This window comes from Macaca mulatta, chromosome 16 (assembly GCF_049350105.2).
Source record: "Macaca mulatta isolate MMU2019108-1 chromosome 16, T2T-MMU8v2.0, whole genome shotgun sequence".
Taxonomy (NCBI): domain Eukaryota; kingdom Metazoa; phylum Chordata; class Mammalia; order Primates; family Cercopithecidae; genus Macaca; species Macaca mulatta.
In genome coordinates this window covers 47,835,340-47,859,077 of record NC_133421.1, presented here as the reverse complement: position 1 = coordinate 47,859,077, position 23,738 = coordinate 47,835,340, and the positions used below count along the sequence as shown (strand labels likewise).

The 23,738-nt window shown below is 48.6% G+C and overlaps 1 long non-coding RNA gene across 1 annotated transcript; it reads left to right on the top strand.

The window, feature by feature from the left end:
- The first annotated feature begins 353 nt into the window (after positions 1–353).
- LOC144335490 (uncharacterized) lies at positions 354–13,216 on the top strand. Its single transcript, XR_013406372.1, has 4 exons — positions 354–1,235; positions 3,800–3,876; positions 12,667–12,801; positions 13,093–13,216. It is a non-coding gene; the product is annotated as an uncharacterized LOC144335490 (long non-coding RNA).
- The last annotated feature ends 10,522 nt before the right edge of the window (positions 13,217–23,738 follow it).

Sequence of the window (23,738 nt, the reverse complement as noted above, 5' to 3'; positions counted from 1 at the left end):
TTGCTGTGTTGCCCAGGATAGACTGCAGTGGTGTGATCTCAGTTCACTGCAACCTCCACCTCCCGGGTTCAAGTAATTCTCTGCCTCAGCCTCCCGAGTAGCTGGGACTACAGGCTCACACCACACGCCTGGCTAATTTTTTGTATTTTTAGTACAGACGGGGTTTTGCCATGTTGGCCAGGCTGGTCTTGAACTCCTGGCTTCAAGTGATCTGCCTGCCTCGGCCTCCCAAAGTGCTGGGATTACAGGTGTGAGCCACCATGCCTAGCCTAGCAGATTCAGTTTTTAACAATCTTCCTTCTCTGTCCCACCTTGGAGTCCTCCTGATTTTGTCTGTTTATCTGGCAGGCACCTGGCGTTGCCGCTGCGTGGGCGCGGGTGTGTGCGAGTCGCGCTCCAAGAAACCCAAACACGTCGTGGGGCTGCCATGTGCCGCAGAGAGCACTGAAGGCCGGGTAGGGGCTAAGGCTCCCCGCAGCCTTCTGCGTGTTGTCGAGTACGCAGTTGAAATAGTTCTCCAACCTGGCTCGTCCTCCGAGACCCTTCCCAGGCGCCCAGACTCTGTCAACAGAGTCCATTGCTAAAACTCCTCGTTAGTATTTACCACCCCTCCAGTCTCTGTTTTGAAGCAGTGATTTTCAACCACTGCTCGTTTTCAAAAGAAATCATCTCAAGCGGCCCTGTGCTGCTAAAAGCAGGGCCGGGAGGTCTCGGTGCCGGACTCCACCCTGCAGCCCTTTCCTTTCGCCACCGCCCTGTGCTGTCCCTCCTTAGGGAAACCTTAGGGTGGAGCGATGAGTCGCCCTTGACTAACTCTTCGGGGTCAACCTCTCCTTCCACGCCAAGGAAAGGATTCCAGGGCGATGTTTCTGGAAATGGAAATCTGACCAAGCCACTGCCCTGGTGAAAATTCAGTGGGTCCCTAGCACCTAGTGCAGCGGCTCCTAGCCTGAGTATTGCCCTCTTTCGGTGGGGAGGGGTTGGGTTTTTTTGTAGCATCTGTTGATCTGATCTCCAACATCCTCCGCGTCAATTCCCACTCCACCCACATCCTTTACCCTATACACAAGTTTTCCAGCCACGGTGCTGGCTTGAGTGGGGGTGCGTGCAGTGCTGACACCAAAATGGAGGTCCCGTGTTTCTGAGAGTGTCTTTCAGGGAAATGCAAACCTGAAACGCCTCCTGCCAAGAGACAGTTTCTGGAAAAACTAAGGCCTTTGAGAAACAAAGCTGAGGTGAGTAACTTAATTAAAAAAAAAAAAATAGAGAGGAGTTTCAAGAACACTAAGTGGGAAGAAAAGGAAGGAGTCTGGGGTGGGGCAGGGATTCGGGGCACCAGCTTCCTTATCGCTGAGCATGGGGGGCGGGGGGGGCGGGGCGTGTGTTGTCACGGGAGGCATTGATAGAGCAACCTCCTTCAGGGAAAGAAAAATGGAGGTAGGAAGCAGAGTGAGGAAAGACCACGGTGGAGTGTGGGGGCTGCGGGGTGGACTTCTGGCAGGAGCCTTCTCCAGCCATGGCTTTGGGGCTGATACGGTTAGGCACTCTGTGTCCCCACCCAAGTCTCATCTTAAATTGTCATCCCTATAATCCCCACGTGTGAAGGGAGAGACCTGGTGGAGGTAATTGAATCATACAGGTGGTTTCCCCCATGCCGTTCTCATGGTAGTGAGTGAGTTCTCAGGAAATCAGACGGTTTTATAAGGGGCTCTTCCCCCATCACTCCACACTTCTTTCTGCTGCCTTCTGAAGGAGGTGCCTTGCTTCCCCTTCTGCCATGATTGTCAGTTTCCTGAGACCTCCCTAGCCATGCAGACTTGTGAGTCAATCAAACCTCTTTCCTTTCTAAATTACTCAGTCTTGGGCAGTTTTTTGGTTTTTTGTTTTGTTTTGAGATGGAGTCTCACTCTGTCACCTAGGCTGGAGTGCAGTGGCGTGATATCGGCTCACTGCAACCCCCACCTCCCAGGTTCAAGCGATTCTCCTGACTCAGCCTCCTGTGTAGCTGGGATTACAGGCACACACCACCATGCCCAGCCAAGTTTTGCATTTTTAGTAGAGACGGAGTTTCACCATGTTGGCCAGGCTGGTCTCGAACTCCTGACCTCAAGTGATCTGCCCACCTCGGCCTCCCAAAGTGCTGGGATTACAGATGTGAGCCACCGTGCCCGGCCTTTTTGTTTGTTTTTGAGGCAGAGTCTCACTCTGTCACCCAGGCTGGAGTGCAGTAGTGTGATCTGGCTTACCGCAACCCCCACCTCCTGGGTTCAAGTGATTCTCCTGCCTCAGGCACCCACCACCACACCCGGCCATGGGCAGCTCTTTATGGCAGTATGAAAACAGATGAATACAGGGTCCCTCTCGGTTGTCCTGTCTGGGGCTGTCAGTTCACCTGAGCTAGACTCAGGCAGGTGGGCTTCCTTTGGCTTTGCTCACCTTGCTGCTGCGGGTCCACTTCAAAAAGATGACAACAAAGCAGAGCTCACCTGAGGACGTGCAAGAGCCCTTGTTTATGGAGCTTGCAGACTCCACAAGACTCCTAAGAATTGTTGAACCATCCTTGGTTGCAGCTTCTGCAGATGGATTACTTGCTTGTTGAAGCACCTGCTTGCTTGACTCTTGCTGCCTGAATTCCTCTTTTTCCCAGGAGACCGGCTAGGGTGGGGAGAGCCTTGCTGGAGCCCTAAGCAAGGAGGGCTGATTTCCAGGGGTGTAGACTGGCTGACACGGGTGTCACTTTGTTATGGATTAAGATATTCCACATAAACAATATGGCAAAGTTGTTTGTTTGTTTGTTTGTTTGTTTGTTTTTTGAGACAGAGTCTGGCTCTGTCGCCCAGGCTGGAGTGCAGTGGCCAGATCTCAGCTCACTGCAAGCTCCGCCTCCTGAGCTTACACCATTCTCCTACCTCAGCCTCCGGAGTAGCTAGGACTACAGGCGCCCACCACGTCGCCTGGCTAGTTTTTTTGTGTGTGTATTTTTTTTTTAGTAGAGACGGGGTTTCAACGTGTTAGCCAGGATGGTCTCGATCTCCTGACCTCGTGATCCGCCCATCTCAGCCTCCCAAAGTGCGGGGATTACAGGCTTGAGCCACCGCGCCCAGCCTGTTTGTTTGTTTTTTGAGACAGAGTTTCACTCTTGTTGCCCAGGCAGGAGTGCAGTGGCACAATCTGGGCTCACTGCAACCTCTGCCTCCCGGGTTCAAGCAATTCTCTTGCCTCAGTCTCCTGAGTAGCTGGGATTACAGGCATGCGCCACTATGCCTGGCTAATTTTGTATTTTTAGTAGAGACAGGGTTTCTCCATGTTGGTCTTGTTGGACTCGAACTCCCGACCTCAGGTGATCCGCTTGCCTCGGCCTCTAAAAGTGCTGAGATTAAGGCGTTAGTCACCACGCCCAGCCTATATGGCAAAGTTTTAACACCATTTTTACTAAAACAAATATCATAAAGGACTTTGTAAAGAATATATTACAACCGATTAGGCCAGTGGCTTTTTGTTTGTTTGTTTGTTTGTTTAGCGGATTTTGGTTGAACCTCATCATGCTATAGATCTTCCATTCAGGGATGTGGGCATAGTTCAGTGGAGGCTGCCTGCAATGAAATTGGGCAGAGGCAAGAATAGAGAGGTCAGCCTTAGCCCAGCTTCCAGGAGCACCAGAGACTAAGAAGGATATCTCCCAGAGGGAAAGCCAGAGGCCAGGCAAGGGAACGTATATGAACACCCAGCCTGTGCTCTGGTGTGAGGTTGCAACAGGAGTAGGATTGGTTCAATCAGCATGTTTTCTTTCATGTACTAGGTTGAAAGTATTAGCCCGTTTTATAGGTGAAGAAATGGAGGCTCAGAGAGATGACATGACTTAGCCAAGTCCACTAAGTCAGTAGACAGAGATGACCTGAACTCTAGAGTTCTGCCTCTAACATACCCTAGTCCTTTCCATAATATACAAACACAGTGGCCTAAGAATATTTACTCCCCTGGTCACTGTTTCTTCAGCTGGAAAGGGAAACAAATTAATAACATTTGAAAAAACAAAAACCCAACAACTAAAAAAGCGTTACTAAGTGCAATGCTGTTTGAGAGAACAAACTGTCAACAAAAATAATACTTAATTCTCCGGAAGTGAAATTAATTAAAAATTCAGAGTAGATACCAGAACACCAGCTGGTAGGCTTAAATAAGTGAAGGACTAGCTGGGGCAACATAGCAAGACCTCATCTCCTCAAAAACAAAAAAGAAAAGAAAATTAGGCATGGTGGCATGCACCTGTAGTCACACCTACTTGGGAGGCTGAGTGGGAGGATCACTGGAGCCTGGGAGGCCAAGGATACAGGGAGCCATGATTGTGCCACTGTACTCCAACCAGGACAATAGAGTAAGACACTGTTTCAAAAAAAAAAAAAAAAAAGGAATGTGGGAAATTCCTCTCACTGTATCAATGCAAATAATTCCCACCTGCAGCTATGGTGAAGTGCAGGCATCTGCTTTACCTGGCAGGGTTAGGGACAGCTGTCATCCCGGCTTCCATCCTGTGCCCTCTGTGGACAACTAGACTATGTTGCCTGCCCTCTGCTATGGGATAAGTGTGGCCTGGAGCTGTGCTGGGGCAGGACAGCCACCCCATGACATACGACCACCCTGAGGCAGTGCTCTTATGGAGATGACCACAGCCCCATTGTGGTGTTCCTTCTGGACAGTGTCATCACTGAGGCTGCCTGAGGAACGTTGGCAGCAGGCCTGGAGCACCAGGGGCTCTGCAAGCCCCTCATTTCATAGGCACCTTGGCCAGGACCAGTCCCAGGGGCCAGAGGCAGGTCACTGCCCCCAGGAGCCAGGTCTGCACTGGGTGCAGCGGGAAGGGGCTCAGGGAACCCCCTGGGAGAAGAGATTTTTCCTCCATACCCTTCCAGTTCTTTGAGCTTAAAAAGCAAACATTCTTTGTAACTAGCTTTCTCTGGTGCTTTTAACAGACACTGGGAACCAAAACTTTGTTTTAATACATTTTGTCAGTACCTGTCTGCAAGCAGCTAGAGTCCTCTATCTGGGCGGCTCTGTGTGGCAGCCCTGGCCCTGCTTTGCCAGGGTCACTTTTTTATCCCGACTTTTATCCGAGAGGAACACCTGGTCACTGAGGTTCAGTGGCTTGCCAGAAGCCACCCAGCTATCAGGGCAGAGCCGGCATTCCTCCTCGGGTCTGTCTGGTGCCAAATCTCCCCAGTGCTCTCCCAGCCTCACTCTCCACTGTGTGTGCTGTGTGTCCTTGGTGATGGCTGCAGCCTCTGGGGATGTTTCCAAGTTCACCACCAACAATGGCTAATAGTTTCCTCCTGAAACTGAACAAGGAGAAAAAAGTGCCATTAAAGCTATCAGCCACCATTAGAGCTATGAGCAATGCCAGCTTTGCTTCAGTTTGAAATGTATTTTTCTTTTCTATGAAGACTATATTGTGCTTCTTCATAAAGTTCAGTTCTACACTCAGCACAAGCAGCGATTATTTCAAAAAGTACCTCACACTGCCTTCAAGGCTGGAAAAACGCCTCCATTTGTAAGAGGCACGTAGGAGCTGAGACTGCTGAGGGCCCGGCAGGGTGTCAACTTCCATCACAGGTTCAGTCCAGGACACACGCCCAGGAAAGGGAAAGAGTGAACTGCCTACAGCTTTTGAAATGATTTCTATTTCTCTTTTATGCTTTTGTTTGCAAATCCTCAGTGGAGTTTGTCCATGATATGAAATGCTAATAAAAATGATGACCTGTGGATGGTGGGCAGCTCACATGAGGATTTTTTAAAACCAGCTTCATTCAGGTATAATTCCGGTATACAACATACCGCACCTTTAAAATGTATGGTTTGATGCCCTTTATATTTATTTATTTTTTTGAGACAGGATCTCTCTCTGTCACCCAGACTGAAGTGCAGTGGCACGATTATGGCTCACTGCAACCTCCACCTCCTGGGTTCAAGAGATTCTCGTGCCTCAGCCTCCCAAGTAGTTGGGACTACAGGTGCGCACCACTGCACTCGGTTGATTTTTTTGTTTTGTTTTGCTTTGTTTTAGTAGAGATGGGGTTTTGCCATGTTGGCCAGGCTGATCTTGAACTCCTTGCCTCAAGTGATCCACCCACCTCGGCCTCCCAAAGTGCTGGTATTAAGAGGCGTGAGCCACTGTGTCTGTCCTTTTTTTTTTTTTTTTTTTGATAAATAGAGACATGGCCTCACTCTGTCACCCAGGCTGGGGTGCAGTGGTATGATCATAGCTCACTGCAGCCTCATATTCCTGGGCTCAGGCAATCCTCCCACCTCACCCTCTGAGTAGCTGGGACTACAGGCCAGTGCCACCACACCTGGCTAATTAAAACAGAATTTTTTTTTGTAGAGATGGGGTCTCACTTTTGCCAGTGCTGGTCTTCAGCTCCTAACCTCAAATGATCCTTCTGCCTTGGCCTTTCAAAATGCTGGGGTTACAAATGTGAGCGGCCAAACCTCACCATGAGTTTTGACATATGTGTACATTCTCGAAACCATCTCCACCATTATGATGACAGCATGGTATAGCCACCACCCCACACTTTCCTTGTGGCCCTTTGTAATTGCCCTAGGTGCCCCTTCCCACTCTGCATTCCCAAGGGACCAATGATATGCTTCTGTCATTGTTGATTAGTTTGCATTTTCTCGAGTTTTATATAGATGGCATCACAAAGCACTCACCACCAAACCCCTTATAATCCTGTGGCTTTTCGTGTTTTTGTTTTTATTTTTGTTTTTGTTTGAGACGGAGTCTTGCTCTGTAGCCCAGGCAGGAGTGCAGTGGCACCATCTCGGCTCACTGCAAGCTCTGCCTCCCGAGTTCATGCCATTCTCCTGCCTCAGCCTCCCTGAGTAACTGGGACTACAGGCGCCCGCCACCATGCCTGGCTTATTTTTTATATTTTTAGTAGAGATGGGATTTCACCGCGTTAGTCAGGATGGTCTCGATCTCCTGACCTTGTGATCCGCCCGCCTCAGCCTCCCAAAGTGCTGGGATTACAGGCATGAGCCACCACGCCCGGCCAATCCTGTGGGTTTTCCTGTGTCAGTGTCCCTCAGCCAGAGACCACCAGGGTCACTTGCAGTTGGGCAGGTTGGGTTTACTACTCATTGCAGGGAGGGAGAACATGCACCATGGGAAAATATTTCAGTAAATGATGTTGAAAAGAACCTGTTATAGGATTTGGGTGATTTGAGAGAGCATCTAGGGAAGTGAGGGTTCACTCTAGAATTGAAGCTGTCAGAAAGCAGGGGCAATTCTATAATTGGATACTGTCTTAGTCTGTTTGTATCGCTATAAAGCAATAACTGAAGCTGGGTAATTTATAAAGAAAAAAGGTGCCTTTGGCTTACAGTTCTGTAGGCTGTACAAGAAGCACGGTGCCAGCATCTGTTTCTGGTGAGGCCTCAGAAAGTTTCCACTCATGACGGAAGGTGAAGGGAGCCAATGTGTGCAGAGATGAGATGGTGAGAGAGGAAGCAAGAGACAGGGAAGTGCTGGGCTCTTCTTTAACAATCAGCTATCATGGGAACTAATAAAGGAAGAACTCACCTTCCCCTCACAGTGCATTAATCTACTCATGAGGGATCCACCCCCATGACCCAAACACCTTGCACTATGCCCCCACCTCCAACCTTGGGATCAGATTTCAACATGAGGTTTGCTGGGGCAGACATCCACACTGTAGCACGTACCTTAACAAATCTTATCTATAGAGGGCAGACTAGAATAAAGGTAAAGCTGTATTGGGGGAGAAAAAGGAGCTGTCACCTTGGATTAGGCAATGGTTTCTTAGACACAATTCCTAAAGCACAAGCAACAAAAAATAGATAAACTGGATATAATTAAAATGTTAAAACTTGCATGCTTCAAAGGAGGACATCAAGAAAGAGAAAAGAGGTCTGGTGCGGTGGCTCACGCCTTTAATCCCAGCACTTTGGGAGGCTGAAGCAGGAGGATCTCTTCAGTCCAGGAGTTAGAGACTAGTCTGAGCAACATAGTGAAACACTTTCTCTAAAAAAAATGTTTTAAAAAGTTAGCCAGGTGTGGTGGCGCATACCTGTAGTTCCAGTTATTTGGGGGCCCAAGGTGAGAGGATTGCTTAAGCCTGGAGGTCAAGGCTGCTGTGAGCCAGGATCACACTACTGCACTGTAGCCTGGGTAACCAAGCACAACTCTGTCCCAAAAAAGAAAAGAAAGGAAAGTGAAAAGACAACCCATAGAATGGGGGAACATTTTTGCAAATTATGTATCTGATAAAAGACTTGTATTGGCCGAGTGCAGTGACTCACACCTGTAATCCCAGCACTTTGGGAGGCCGAGACAGGCAGATCACGAGGTCAGAAGATTGAGACCATCTTGGCTAACACAGTGAAACCCCATCTCTACTAAAAATTAAAAAAAAAAAATTAGCTGGGCGTGGTGGCAGGTGCCTGTAGTCCCAGCTACTCCGGAGGCTGAGGCAGGAGAATGGCGTGAACCCAAGAGGCAGAGCTTGCAGTGAGCCGAGATCATGCCATTGCATTCTAGCCTGGGGGACACAGTGAGACTCTGTCTCAAAAAAAAAAACTTGTATTTACAATATATAAAGAATTATTACAACTAATAACAAAAAAAAACACCCAATTTTAAAATGAGCAAAGGATCTGAATAGACACTTCTTTATTTTTTTATTTTATTTTATTTTTTATTTTTTGAGATGGAGTCTTGCTCTGTCACCTAGGCTGGAGTGCAGTGGTGCGATCTCGGCTCACTGCAACCTCTGCTTCCCAGGTTCAAGTGATTCTCTTGCCTCAGCCACCTGTGTAGCTGGGATTACAGGCACTCACCACCTCACCCAGCTAATATTTTTATTTTTAGTAGAGACAGGGTTTCACCATGTTGGCCAGGCTCGTCACTGGTCTCGAACTCCTGACCTCAAGTGATCCACCCCCCTCGGCCTCCCAAAGTGCTGGGTTTAGAGGAGTGAGCCACCATGCCTGGCCTGAATAGACACTTCTTTAAAGAAGATAAACAAGGGGCTAATAAACGCATGAAAAAGTGTTCAGCATCACTAATCATTGGGAAATGTGAATCAAAACCACAGTGAGATACTACTTCACACCCATTAGGATGTCTATTAAGAACAAGAAAGAAAAGAGGGAAAATAGTAAGTGTGGTGAGATTGTGGAGACGTTGGAAGCCTCATACACTGCTGTTGAGAATGTGAAATGGTGTTGCCACTGTGGAAAACAGCCTGGCAGTTTCTCAGCATGGAACTACCATGTAACCCAGCAATTCCACGTCTAGGTATATACCCAAGAGAAACAAAAACATGACCAGGTGCAGTGGCTCATGCCTGTAATCCCAACACTTTGGGAGGCCGAGGCAGGTGGATCACTTGAGGTTAGGGGTTTGAGACCAGCCTGGCCAACATGGTGAAACCCTGTCTCTACTAAAAAATATATCTAAATTAACCAGGTATGGTGGTGGGCTCCTGTAACCCCAGCTACTCTGGAGGCTGAGGCAGGAGAATTGCTTGAACCTAGGAGGCAGAGGTTGCAGTGAGCTGAGATTATGCCACTGCAATCCAGCCTGGGCAACAGAGACCCTCTCTTAAAAAAAAAAAAAAAATGCAAACGAACATACAAAAAGGCTGAACATCATTAATCATCAGATAAATGCAAATCAGAACTATAATCAGATGTCATCTCACCCCAGTTAAAATGTTTTCTGTCCAAAAGACAGGCAATAACACATGCTGGCGAGGTTGTGGAGAAAAAGGAACCCTCATACACCAAGGATGGAATGTAAATTAATACAGTCACTATGGAGAACAGTTTGGAAGTTCTTCAAAAGACTGAAAATAGAGTTATCATACGACCAAGCTATCCCACTGCTAGGTATGTACCCAAAAGAAAGGAAATCAGGCCGGGCGCGGTGGCTCAAGCCTGTAATCCCAGCACTTTGGGAGGCCGAGACGGGCGGATCACGAGGTCAGAAGATCGAGACCATCCTGGCTAACACGGTGAAACCCCGTCTCTACTAAAAAAATACAAAAAACTAGCCGGGCGAGGTGGCGAGCGCCTGTAGTCCCAGCTACTCCGGAGGCTGAGGCAGGAGAATGGCGTAAGCCCGGGAGGCGGAGCTTGCAGTGAGCAGAGATCCGGCCACCGCACTCCAGCCTGGGTGACAGAGCGAGACTCCGTCTCAAAAAAAAAAAAAAAAAAAAAAAGAAAGGAAATCAGTATGTCTAAGAGATACCTGCACTCCTGTGTTTATTGCAGCACTATTCACAATAGCCCAGATTTAGAAACAACCTAAGCGTCCATCAACAAATGAATGGGTAGAGAAAATGTGGTACATATACACAATGGAGTACTATTTAGCCATAAAAAAGAATGAGATCCTGTCATTTGAAACAACATAGATGGAAATGGAGGTCATTATGTTAAGTGAAATAAGCCAGAAAGACAAACATCCCGTGTTCTCACTTATCTGTGGGAGGTAAAAATTAAAGCAATTCAACTCATGGACATAAAGAGTAGAAGGATGATTATCAAAGGCTGGGAAAGGTAGTGGTGGGGCAGGGATGGGGAGAGGGGATGATTAATGGGTACAAAAAAGATTAGAAAGAACAAATAAGACCTAGTATTTGCTAGCACAACAGAGTGGCTGTAGTAAAAAATGATTTAACTTCATTTAAAATTAACTAAAAGAATATAATTGGATTATCTGAAACACAAAGGATAAATGCATGAGGTAATAGATACCCTTTTGACCCTGATATGATTATTATGCATTTGATATGCATTATATGCATATCAAAACATCTCATATACCCCATAAATAAATACACCTACTATGTACCCACAAAAATTAAAAATTAAATAAATATAACATGGTGATTGTTGCATGCTTCTGTGAATAAAATTTTTTCAATGTTTTTAGCTTTTATTTTAGGTTCAGGGGTACATGTGCATGTTTGTTATATAGATAAATTGTGTGTTATGGGGGTTTGGTGTACAGATTATTTCATCACTCCAGTAAAAAGCATAGTATCTGGTAGGTAGATTTTCTTTTCTTTTCTTTTCTTTTTTTTTTTTTTTGTGAGACGGAGCCTTGTTCTGTCGCCCAGGCTGGAGTGCAGCAGCATGATCTCGGCTCACTGCAACCTCTGCCTCCTGGGTTCAAGTGATTCTCCTGCCTCAGACTCCCAAGTAGCTAGGATTTACAGGTGCATGCCACAACGCCTGGCTAGTTTTTGTATTTTTAGTAGAGACAGGGTTTCATGTTGGCCAGGCTGGTCTCGGATTCCTGACCTCAAGTGATTCATCCACTTCGGCCTCCCAAAATGCTGGGATTACAGGTGTGAGTGTGCCTGGCCAGTTTTTCTATCTTCACTCTCCTTCCTCCCTCCTCCCTCCGCCCTCAATTAGGCCTTAGTCTCTGTTACTCCCTTCTTTGTGTCTATGTGTACTCAATGTTTAGCTCCCACTTATAAGTGAGAACATGTGGTATTTTGTTTTTTGTTCCTTCGTTAGTTCACTGATGATCATGGCCTCCAGCTCCACCTACATTGCCACAAAGGACAAGATCTCATTTTTTTAATGGCTGCATAATATTCCATGGTGTATACATACCACATTTGCTTTATCCAGTCTACCATTGATGAGCATTTAGCTTGATTGCATATCTTGCTATTGTGAATAGCACTGGGATGAACATACATGTGCACGTGTCTTTATGGTACAAAAACATAATTCTGTGAATATAATTAAAGCCATTGAATTATATACTTTTTTTGAGACAACATCTTGCTCTGTTGCCCAGGCTGGAGTGCAGTGGGACAATCATAGCTCACTGTAGCCTCGACCTCCCACCTCAGCCTCCCAAATAGCTAGGACTATAGTTGTGCACCATCATGCTCAGCTGATTTTTTTTTTTTTTTTTTTTTTTGAGATGATGTCTCACTCTGTAGCTGAGGCTGGAGTACAGTGGCGCAATCTCGGCTCACCACAGTCTCTGCCTTCTGGGTTCAAGCACTTCTCCTGCCTCAGCCTCCCAAGTAGCTGGAACTAGAGGGGCATGCTGCCACGCCTGGCTAATTTTTTGTATTTTAGTAAAGACAAGAGTTTCACCATGTTGTCCAGGCTGGTCTTGAACTCCCAATGCTCAGCTAATTTTTAAAATTTATTATATTATTTTGTAGAGACAGGGTCTCGCTATGTTGCCCAGGCTGGTCTCGAACTCCTGGGCTCAAGCGATTCTCCCACCTTGGCCTTCCAAAGTGCTGGGATTACAGGCGTGAGCCACTGAATTGTACACTTTGAATGGATGAATTAAATGGTATGTGAATTAGATCTTTATAAATCTGTTCAAAGAATAGCAGTCACTCATTTTAGCCGAGAGAATTTATTTGGTATTTTATGGGTGACAGCATAGTGACCTTGTTTTTGTCAGTGCTTAGACAAAATTATGACATGGCCTTGCCTTGCCTCATTTTATCATGGTCTCAGAGTAACCTTATTGGAGGTTGGAATTCTGTGAGTCTGTTTATGTTCCCCATGAGAGTCAGAAGAGTTTGTGACAACATTGAGGTCTAACTGTGAATGTCAAATCAGCTCCGCATGTCAGGAACTGCTTTTTTTCTTTCTCAGCTAATGTTGGGAAGCTCAGCAGGGCCTTGGGGGCCCACAGGAATGTGAATAAACATACTTGGAAAGTCCACAGAATCTCCGGTCGCAGCCTCCTGCTGGTGTGAACCTGGGCTTCTGTGCCTGGGACCCTGGGAGGTTGAGGGACACTGGGCCGGAGGAAATAATGTGCCATCTGGGATTTTTTGTGCTTTCTTATGTCTGTTGCTATTTCAAAATATTTAAAGGCAGAAAGTTTACCACCTGCTCTGTCAAGGAGGCCCCGTCATACCCCAATGACCGCCTCCAGCTCTCACCCCTCTCTGTTGACCCCCTAAGAATCCCTTGACAGTTCAGGGAGGACTTGTACAGTGGGGTGAAGGGCAGGGACAGGAGCTACAGCCTTTTCTGGCCCAGGCAAGAAGGAAACTTCCTGTCTTTCCATTGCAGATTTGGGATGAAGCCTTATTTTGCATTGGGTTTAATCTCAACGGACACCGAGGGGCACCTGGAGTCCTTGCAAAACCTTGTCTGGTATCAGCTACCTATCAGAGGATGCAGAGGACAAGGTCATGTAGAGGCTGTGTTTCCAGTGAGAGGAAGGCAGGGGGAGGGCATGGAAGGAGCACTGGGAATGGGGTGGAAAGACTAAGGTTAGAATCCCAGCCCTGCTCCCTCCATGCAGGGCTACTTGGGTGAGTCTCTGCCCTGTCTGGGCTCCCTCCCTCCCTCCCTCCCCTCCTTCTTTCCTTCCTTCCTTCCTTCCTTTCTTCCTTCCTTCCTTCTTTCCTTCATTCTTTTTTCCTCCCTCCCTCCCTTCCTCCCTTCCTTCCTTGCTTCCCTCTCTCTCTTGCCCAGGCTGGAGTGCAGTAGCATGACCTCAGCGCACTGGAGCGTCGACCTCCTGAACTCAAGCCATCCTTCCACCTCAGCCTCCTGAGTATCTGGAGCTATAGGCATGTGCCACTACACCCGGCTAACTTTTATATTTTTTGTAGAGATGGGATTTCACCATCTTGTCCAAGCTGATCTTGAACTCCTGGGCTCAAGTGATCTGCCCGCCTCGGCCTCCCAAAGTGCTGGGATTACAGGCTTGAGCCATTGTGCCTGGCCTGTGTCTCAGCATTCTATCCTGTGACTCAGAGAGATAGCTGAGCTCCATCTTCCAAAATCAAGTGACCGTCACTGAGACTGTCTCCTCCCCTATAAAATCAGGATTGTGTTACTAATTGTAGAAAAACCAGTAACCCCAACAAACAAGTTCACCCTCCTAGTTCCACAGACTTCCCCAGTCTCATCTCTTAAGACTCCTGCCCTTCACAAGATGCTCTGGCGCACCCCAGCCCTGTGCCTCCTCTCATTTGGTTCCCTCTGCTTGGATTGCACTTCTCACCTTTTGTTGGTGTCTACTCACCTTCTAAGACTCAGCCCAGTCCTCCTCTCCTCCAGGAATCCTTCCCCAATCTCCCTTCCTCTGGCTGGGTTAGGGACTGTCTCTTGGGCTCCTATCACGTCTGGGTCATTGCTGTCCTAATAATATTGCTGATCATTCATAGCTAGTCATTATAGTTGTAATTTACTGAGCCCTTACTCACAGCCTGCCCCTGAACCAGACCCTTTATACAGCGTCATCTTATTGAATCTGACAAAGTAAAACTCAGCTCCGAGTTCAAAGTAAACATCTGCCCTGCAGTTGATCCTGCTGAGATAACAGGAATAAAGCCAGCTGCGAAGTTAACACGAAACCGTAGTTCTCCCAAGCATAAGGTACAGCTAGAAAGTGCCATAACCACCCCCTTCTTTGGGTTGCTAGTGCTTTCTTTCTGATTGATATTTTTTTTCCTTAAAATCACAGAGTATCAGAAATGTTACTGTTCAGAAGTACATCAGGATGAATGATGTATCCCACTCTTGTCTAGAGGATAGAAATCACTTTGACACAGAGTCGGTTGAGCAGCCTTGATTCCCAATCAGGTGTGGAGCTTCAGATAAGGTTTTCTAGGCCAGGCACAGTGGCTTGTGCCTGTAATCCCAGCAAGAGATGGGTGGATCACTTGAGGTCAGGAGTTCAAGACCAGCCTGGCCAACATGGGGAAATCCCATCTCTACTAAAAATACAAAAATTAGAAGGGCATGGTGTCACACATCTGTAATCCCAGCTACTCAGGAGGCTGAGGCAGGCGAATCATTTGGACTTGGGAGGAGGAGGTTGCAGTGAACTGAGATTGTACCACGACACTCCAGCCTGGGCAACAGACTGAGATTCCATCTCAAAAAAAAAAAAAAAGTTTTCTGGACACCACATTGTTGCAGAAAGTCAGGGACCCTGAACGGAGGGACTGGCTGAAGCTGCAGCAGAAGAACATAAATTGTGAAGATTTCATGGACATTTATTAGTTCCCCAAATTAATACTTTTATAATTTCTTATGCCTGTCTTTACTGCAATTTCTGAACATAAATTGTGAAGATTTCATGGATGCTTATCACTTCCCCAATCAATACCCTTGTGATTTCCTATGCCTGTCTTTAATCTCTTAATCCTGTCATCTTTATAAGCTGAAGAGGATGAATGTCGCCTCAGGACCCTGTGATGATTGCATTAACTGCACAAATTGTTTGTAGAGCATGTGTGTTTGAACAATATGAAATATGGGCACCTTGAAAAAAGAACAGGATGACAGCAATCTTCAGGGAACAAGGGAGATAAGACTTGGAGCCTGACTGCCAGTAAGCCAGGCAGAACAGAGCCATATTTCTTTTCTTTCAAAAGCAAATAGGAGAAATATCACTGAATTCTTTTTCTCAGCAAGGAATATCTCTGAGAAAGAGAATGCGTCCTGAGGGTAGGTCTATAGACGGCCCCCTTAAGGTGACCGCTTTTTATGGTCGAAGCCGAAGGGATGAAATAAGTCCCGATCTCCTGTAGCGCTCCCAGGCTTATTAGGACGAGGAAATTCCCACCTAATAAATTTTGGTCAGACAGGTTGTCTGCTCTCAAACCCTGTTTCCTGATAAGATGCTATCAATAACAATGCATGCCCGAAACTTCATTAGCAATTTTAATTTTGCCCCATCCAGTGGTTCTGTGATCTCACCCTGCCTCCATTTGCTTCGTGATATTTTATTACCTTGTGAAGTATGTGATCTCTGTGACCCACACCCTATTCATGCACTCCCTACCCTTTTGAAAATCACTAATAAAAACTTGCTGGTTTTATGGCTCAGGGAGCATCATGGAACCTGCCGACATGTGATGTCTCCCCTGGACACCCAGCTTTAAAATTTCTCTCTCTTGTACTCTTTCCCTTTATTTCTCAAACCAGCTGAGACGCTTAGGGAAATAGAAAAGAACCCACGATAAATATCGGGGGTGGGTTTTTTTCAACTGATACCACATTCCATGTTTATGTAGTTTTCAAGGAAAACAGAACACTGGGTGCCCTTCATAGTCCAGGCCTTGGCATTCATCCCTATTTTGCTTTGAGTCTATAAAAAATAGTGCATTAGCCAAGTACTGTGGCTCCCTACTGTAAGAAGACCCAGCTATCCCGGAGGCTGAGGTGGGAGGATTACTTGAGCCCAAGGGTTTGAGTCCACCCTGGACAATACAATAAGATCCTGTCTCTTTTTTTAAAAAAAGTTTATTTATTTATTTATTTAAAAGTAGAAATGGGGTCTTGCTGTATTGCCCATGCTGGTCTAGAACTCTGCCTTCAAGTGATCTTCTTGCCTTGGACTCTAAAATTGCTGGGATTACAGGTGCGAGCTACTGCACCCAGCCAAAAAGCTTTATTTAAATTCCATCTACACGCTACTTTTTCTCCCGATACTATAGTATAATAACTATATTTTCCTTTGTTTGGTGAGGCAATCCCTGGGTCCTCCTGTGTGTGGTCTCCTCTATTACTAAGAGAGTCAATAATCTTTACTTAGTCGAAGTACAGGTCTGTCTCTTGTGGTCTTAGGCCAATTGACCCAGGACAGTCCTAACCACAACCCTGAAGGAGGGGCTGTCTTGACCCCCTTTTCCTAGCTGGGGTCACCGAGGCTGAGGAAGGTGAAGGAATTCGTTCCTGTGTTGTATTTGACATGTGAGCTCAGGACAGTGTTGGTTGCTCCAAAGGCCACCGCAATCCTCTGCCTGGTCCTCTTCTTCCCAGTGCCCCTGGCCTTAAGCCATGGTGGATTTCTGTTTGAGGCATGCGTCAGACCCTTCTTTGAGCTACAGACATTGGAGTACAGGGCCCCAGCTCCCTTGCTTCTGCTCCACATCCAGAATAGTTCCGGTAGCACTGAACCCAAATCTGGCATTATCTGGTCTACAAATACCCTCCCTCTCACTGTCCTGCCACCCCAGGCCTTGGAGATACCAGAATACCCTGTCATCTACCAGAGATCCCATGTGACTGGACTCATAATGTAGACTACACAAACCCAACCAAGGACCCCTTTCCAGCCATGCTGGGTCCCTGCCCACAAAGGGCACATTTCTGACTTGAGGTTGCAGGTCATCAGCCACAGTCGGCACAGGACATGAGGCAGGAGATGGAGCCTGGTGCCCCTACCTCAGACCCCAAGCCTCAGCTCCCTCTCTATAAAATGGCCTCCGAGTGGATTAAAAAGTACACATATAAAGCACTTGGTGCCAAGCATGGCAGATGCTCAGGGCACCTCAGAAGTTAACTGGGCTACTTATGGAAAAGGGTTTGTTGGAGCAGCCTGCTTGCCGCTTACTGGCACCCCTCTCATATCTGTTCCCATGGAGGCAGGGACAGTGCTGAGGACTGGCTGGGGGAGGACAGAGGCTCCCGGCATGGTGTGGGCCTCTGGTGGCAGCACCATGGCTGCTGCAGGAGCATGTAGTGTGTGCCAAGTGGCAGTGGCACAGCTGCTCAGAGGGGACTGCCTGCCTGGGCCTCACTCATGCCCTGGCACTTCACTCTCATCATGAACTCATTAGTGCCCATGAACTCGATCTGCCATCATCCACGCATGAGTTGAACTCCCTTCTTGTGCCAGCCCCGGGCAAGGCACCAGAGGTAGGAGGGTGGGGCAGGGCGATGACCAGTGCATCTTCCAGGCTTTCTGAAGCTCTCAGACCTCCCGCTCCTGTTTGGGCTGGCTGCTTCGTGTTCCTGCTATGACATTGTCATGCATGAGTGTTTCTGCCCCTTCATTTGTGGGGTCCCCAGGCACTCCCCTCCCACCCTATGACATCCCATTTTTCTGAGTCCCACAGTTTCTTCATTTTAGTTCACTTCTTTATGTTTGTGAAGCACATTCTCTGGAAGTTTCCTGGTAGAGATACACGGAAGGTAAAGTTTCCAGACCCTGAACATCTAATGATATCTTTTTTCTACTCTTACATTTGATCAATATTTTGACTAGATATGTACTTCTATATGGAGATAATTTTCCCTCCAACGTTTGAAGTTTACTTCTGTATTCTTCCAGTGTTGCTATGATAATTTCTAGTCCCTAGGGGATTTCTTTTTTTTTTCCCCCAGAAGTTTTAGGATCTTCTGTTTATCCCATAGGCATCTTTCAGAATTGCCAGTGCTGTGCCTTGTATGGCATTTTTTCATGCATTATGTGGATCTGTGGTATCAGTTCCTTCAGTCAGTAAACATACGCTCTTCCATTCTGGGGATTTACAAAAATTAGTTCTAATATTTTCCTCCCTATTGTTTTCTCTTCCTAGAACTTCTACTAATATGGAGTTAATCAACTAACTCTTTTTGTCTCTTTCCCTTCCTTCTTTCCTTCCTTCCTTCCTTCCTTCCTTCCTTCCTTCCTTCCTTCCTTCCCTTTTACTCCAATTCTCCTTCCCCCACCCCCCGCTAACTTCTTGGGAGATTTTTATGAACCTTATCCTCCAATCTTATTGAATTTTTATTCAACAGCTTAAATTCTTTATAACAATTTTCTTAAGAGATGGGGTCTCACTTGTTGCCCAGGCTGGTCTCAAGAGATCCTCCTACCTCAGCCTTCAGAAGCTCTGGGATTATAGGTGTGAGTCACCGCACCTGGCTAAACAGTTTAAATTCTAAAAGCTCTTTCTTTTTCTTAGAATAGTTCTTTCTGGCCAGGCGCGGTGGCTCATGCCTGTAATCCCAGCACTTTGAGAGGCCAAGGTGGGCAGATCACCTGAGGTCAGGAGTTCAAGACCAGCTTCAACATGGAGAAACCCCGTCTCTACTAAAAATACAAAATTAGCCAGGCGTCGTGGTGCATGCCTGTAATCCCGCTACTTGGGAGGCTGAGGCAGGAGAATTGCTTGAACCTGGGAGGCAGAAGTTATGGTGAACCAAGATCATGCCATTGCACTCTAGCCTGGGCAACAAGAGCGAAACTCCGTCTAGGAAAAAAAAAAAAAAGAATAGTTATTTCTTTACATCACATTGGTTTTGTTTTGGTTTTTGGTTTTTCTTGAGACAGTCTTGCTCTGTCGCCCAGGCTGAAGTGCAGTGGCACGATCCCGGTTCATTGCACCTTCTGCCTCCTGGGTTCAAGTGATACTTGTGCCTCAGCCTCTTGAGTAGCCAGGATTACATGCTGTGCCACCATGCCTGGCTAATATTTTTATTTTTGGTAGAGATGGGGTTTCACTATGTTGGCCAGTCTGGTCTTGAACTCTTGGCCTCAAGTGATCCTCCAGCCTTGGCCTCCCAAAGTACTGGGATTACAGGCATGAGCCACCACAGCTGGCCTCAAAAAGATTAGCAATCTTTGACTGTCTCTTCCTGTTTGGGAATGAGGCATTAAAAAACTTCTCAGAAGTTCCAGCAGAAGGGGCTACTCCTAAGAGACACAGGACCAGAAAATACAGACTCAAAAGTAGGCCTTGGTGCCCTGGGGCTGTCCCTCATCCTCCAATGGGCCTTTGCATCTGTTCTAGGCTCACAGAGAGAGCAGAAGGGGAAATGGGGACCACTCTGGGTGGTGTATGGAGGATTGCATTCGTTCTGTACACTGCCCAGTGTGATGTTCCTCAGCCTTACTGCAGGCCGTCCAGATGGTAGAATTCTTCTGGTTTATACAGATGCCATATTATTCTATTTGGCAGGAGCCTTGCACCCTGGACTTCAGGGAGACCCTCTCCCAGGGCCCCCTGGGTTTTTCCCATTCTACCAGGCTTGCTGAATGAGTTTGGATTCACATTCTTCCCCAACAATTGCTATCACAGTTGTAGATTGGCTACTTCCATGAGAAGTTGAAGCAGCACTTTGTTGCTCACTGCCTGAGGGCCCAACAGGTGTGACCAGCAACCAAATCCCAACATCTGCACTTCCTCCTGGCTCCTGCCCCTCCCCAGTGTGTGCCCAGCAGCCTGCTTTCCTCGTTGGATGCTGTTCATGTCCTTGCCATGGCTGCCAAGCCAAGGGGTAACATGTTGGTCCTCAGGCCACAAAAGCCCTCTTCTGTCCCTCCAGGAGGATTACTTTGTTAAGATCCTGGAGTGGCTGTTTGTTAACTACTATAATAACCACAGCAGTCTAGCTCTGAACAAGGGAGCCCCATTAGCATCAGCTCCTTGATGGATGAGGTGGAGGGCAGGAGACAGGGAAGAGGATGTTGCTGAGAAGTTTGAAGAAGTTAGTCATTAGGAGCCTTGGTGACTGTCCTGTGCCCCTGTGCCCTCTCTGCCCCTCTGTCTCCTCTAATGTGTTCACTAAGACTCACCTTGTCTGTTTCTTGGGGTCACTGTGATGTCCATGGTGACACTTGTTTTTTTTTTTTTTTTTTTGAGACGGAGTCTTGCTCTGTCGCCCAAGCTGGAGTGCGGTGGCGCGATCCTGGCTCACTGCAAGCTCCGCCTCCTGGGTTCACTCCATTCTCCTGCCTCAGCCTCCCGAGTAGCTGGGACTGCAGGCGCCCGCCACTGCGCCCGGCTCATTTTTTTTGTATTTTTAGTAGAGACGGGGTTTCACCGTGGTCTCGATCTCCTGACCTCGTGATCCGCCCACCTCGGCCTCCCAAAGTGCTGGGATTACAGGCGTGAGCCACTGTGCCCGGCCAGACACTTGTTATTATCTATTGCCATGGGTCCCACAATGTGAGGACCATGAGGGAGGGGAGTTAGGTCTTTCTGCCCCATGGTTGACAGTCCACACAACTCCCACACAGGAATATTCCCTCAAGGGGCCGAGCAGCACCATCTGTCTCAGACATCATCCAGGGTGTACCAGCAGGCACCTGAGATAAAGAAGGGGGCCGGCTACTAGAGTCAAAAGCAACATGATTCAGTATGCAGCACAATCATTTTAAGAATCCTGATTCTGGGCTGGGCACGATGGCTCATGCCTATAATCCCAGCACTTTGGGAGGCTGAGGCGGGTGGATCACCTGATGTCAGGAATTAGAGACCAGCTTGGCCAACATGGCAAAACCCCGTCTCTACTAAAAATACAAAAATTAGCTGGGCATGGTGGTGGGCACCTGTAATCCCAGTTACTTGGGAGACTGAGGCAGGAGAATCACTTGAACTCGTAGGGTTAAGGCTGCAGTGAGCCAAGATCATGCCACTGCACTTCAGTCTGGGAGACAGAGCGAGACTCCATCTCAAAAAAAAGAAAGAAAGAAAAAAAGAATACTGATTCTGGGACATCTCAACAGCCCTGAGGCCATCACCTGCTCTTTGCCATAGTGTGAACTCATCCCTGACACAGAGCCTGGTCCCTTGGGGCCCTGCTCACGGGATCTAGCCAGAATGCTCTCCACAGCTCGAATTGGAGCCGCCTAGTAGATGGCGGGGCCAGACCTGAGTACTTGAACACATCTGCTGAGACTGGAGACCAGGACGTGACATTTGTATCTACCAAATGAGTGCTGGCCACTTGCTCTGCTCCCCTGGAACATCCTCTCAAAACCGTTTTGCCTTGACTATTACCTCATCGAGAGAGGTAATAGTCTTGGCACTCCTGGCTTGCACTGATCCTTGGCCGACTCTAAGGAGTCACCCATGGGGGCCTGGGGTGAGCCAGGTCATGGTTCTGGGCACCAGCACTGCCATCTGGCTGCTCCTTCTGGGTCCTTCCAGCCTCCTTGCTGGACTAGTGTCTGGCCTAATATCACTGCCATCATGATCACGCTCAACTCGAGGGATATCATTTACTCCTTAAAGGGCAAGATTCTAGACCCCTCACTGCAGAGGCCTTCACTTGGGACACCCGGTCTTCCTTGCCTGCTTGGACATTGAGGGTGGAGGGAGGAAGGGGTTGTGGGCATCCATGGAAGCTGTGGGGGGGCATCCAGAAAGAAGCGAGAGAGGCATCTTCACTGCTGGCCCTGTGCAGGACCAATTCCAGGGATTGTCTCTCTGCTTGTGCCCCCGCCCCCGCCCCCCATAGGTAGCAGGGTCTGCTGGGCTTGGATGCCAATGGGAAGAACGCGTTCTTGGAGAGTGAGTGGACCCTCTCCTGGGCTCACTGGAGGAGACGGGTCTGGATCAGGCAGTGGAGCTCACTGGTGGGGACGGGTCTGGAGTAGGCAGAGTGAGCAGGTGCCTGAGGAATCCGGGATGGAGCGCAGGAATGGAGCTCCACACTCTCCCTCTTGCCTGGCCCGGGACAAGCATTGGCCCTCTCTGGGCCTCCTCAGGAATCTCGAACCTCCGAGGCTTAAACTGGCTTAAGCAGACGTGCATTCGGGCGGATGATTAGCCGGTGTGGGCGCGGCCTGGAGTCGGCCGGCTCGGGAGTGACGGCTGCACGCGGTGACGGCTGTGTTCAATGAGTCAGGGCCCGGAGCGCTTCAGCACCGCGGCCTGGACAGCGCCCCGGGGCAGGCGGTGGGAGCCCACCCCGCAGGGACAAATGCCCCCAGGGCCGGCATTTCTCACCTAGACAACGGGACTAGATTACACGGGCTAGATTACAAGGGGCTAGATTAGCCTGGGGTTGTGGGCGGGTGGGGAGAGGACGAAGTGGGGGCGGCCTTTGGAGACGACTGCAATTTACCGCCTTAGGCGGGCAAGCGAACGAGGCCCGGGAACCCTGAACAGGTTGGAGTGCCCCTTGGGGTCGGGGTGAGGCCCGGGCTTGCGATAAAGCGTGGCGGCGTCTAGACATAATCTCCCATCTCCTGAACCCGTCAAGGCCGGTGGCACCCAGCCTGGGGGACTCATCTCGGACCAGTCCACACCCAAGACCCCAGGACCCAAAACCTCCTGGGCTGGGTCTACCTGGCCCAGGAGGGCCCCTCATCCTGGGTTCTACTGTTTTGGCTCAGAGGCCACGTGGCAGGCCCCTGGTCTGCACCCTGCTCAGCCTCCCCTCTCCACCCCGAAAAGTGGAGGGCCCCACCACTTCCCCAGAAAACCAGTCTGCTCCCCGCGCCCCAGCGCAGCTCCATTTACCATCGGTCAGGAGATGAGCTTCGCCTTCTTTCCGCAGCGAGGATGGCCCGGGCTCCCGCGTGAAGCCAGACTCAGTGACCCGGCGGTGGCGCGGATCCAGGTTAGCCAGGGCGGAGCCGCGTGACGCAAACGGGAAGACAGGAGCAATCCAGCTCTGTCCCAGTGCTGCCTGGCTGCTGCATAAGCCGCCCTTTCTTCCCTGATAAACACTGTCCAGATGGGCAACAGGTCCGTGTCTCCTTTGGAAGCCACTGTCTCTAGAGAGGGCAGTTAAGGTGGTCAGAGCCCTCAGGTAAATCCTCCCTCTCCAGGAGTCAGCCTTTCGAGCTGCAAGGAGGACAGTTAGTGGGATGTGGGACCTTTGCAGGGCTGGGAGGTGTCATCTACTTTTACCCTCACATAGGAAGAGTGGAGGGGCTGGGCCTGGAGGTCCTCTTAGGTCCTTACTGTGCAACTTGGGATTCTAGGTTGGAAGGAGTCCCCCTACTGCTCAGTCAGCTCTGTTTGCCACATACCCAAGAAGACTCATGGGAATGGAGGCTGCAAGACACTCTATGGCAGAGTGACAAGGAGGGATTGATTCCAAGACTCCTTGGAAGAACCAGATCCCTGAACTTCTCAATAAAACCGGGGGCCACCTCTGGCCTTTGCCCCTCCAAAGCGGAAGGCAGGAAAATGGTTAGAGGCAGTTTGGCAGGAGGGGCCTATAGAGCGCGCAGGGGACCAGAGCCAGTTCCT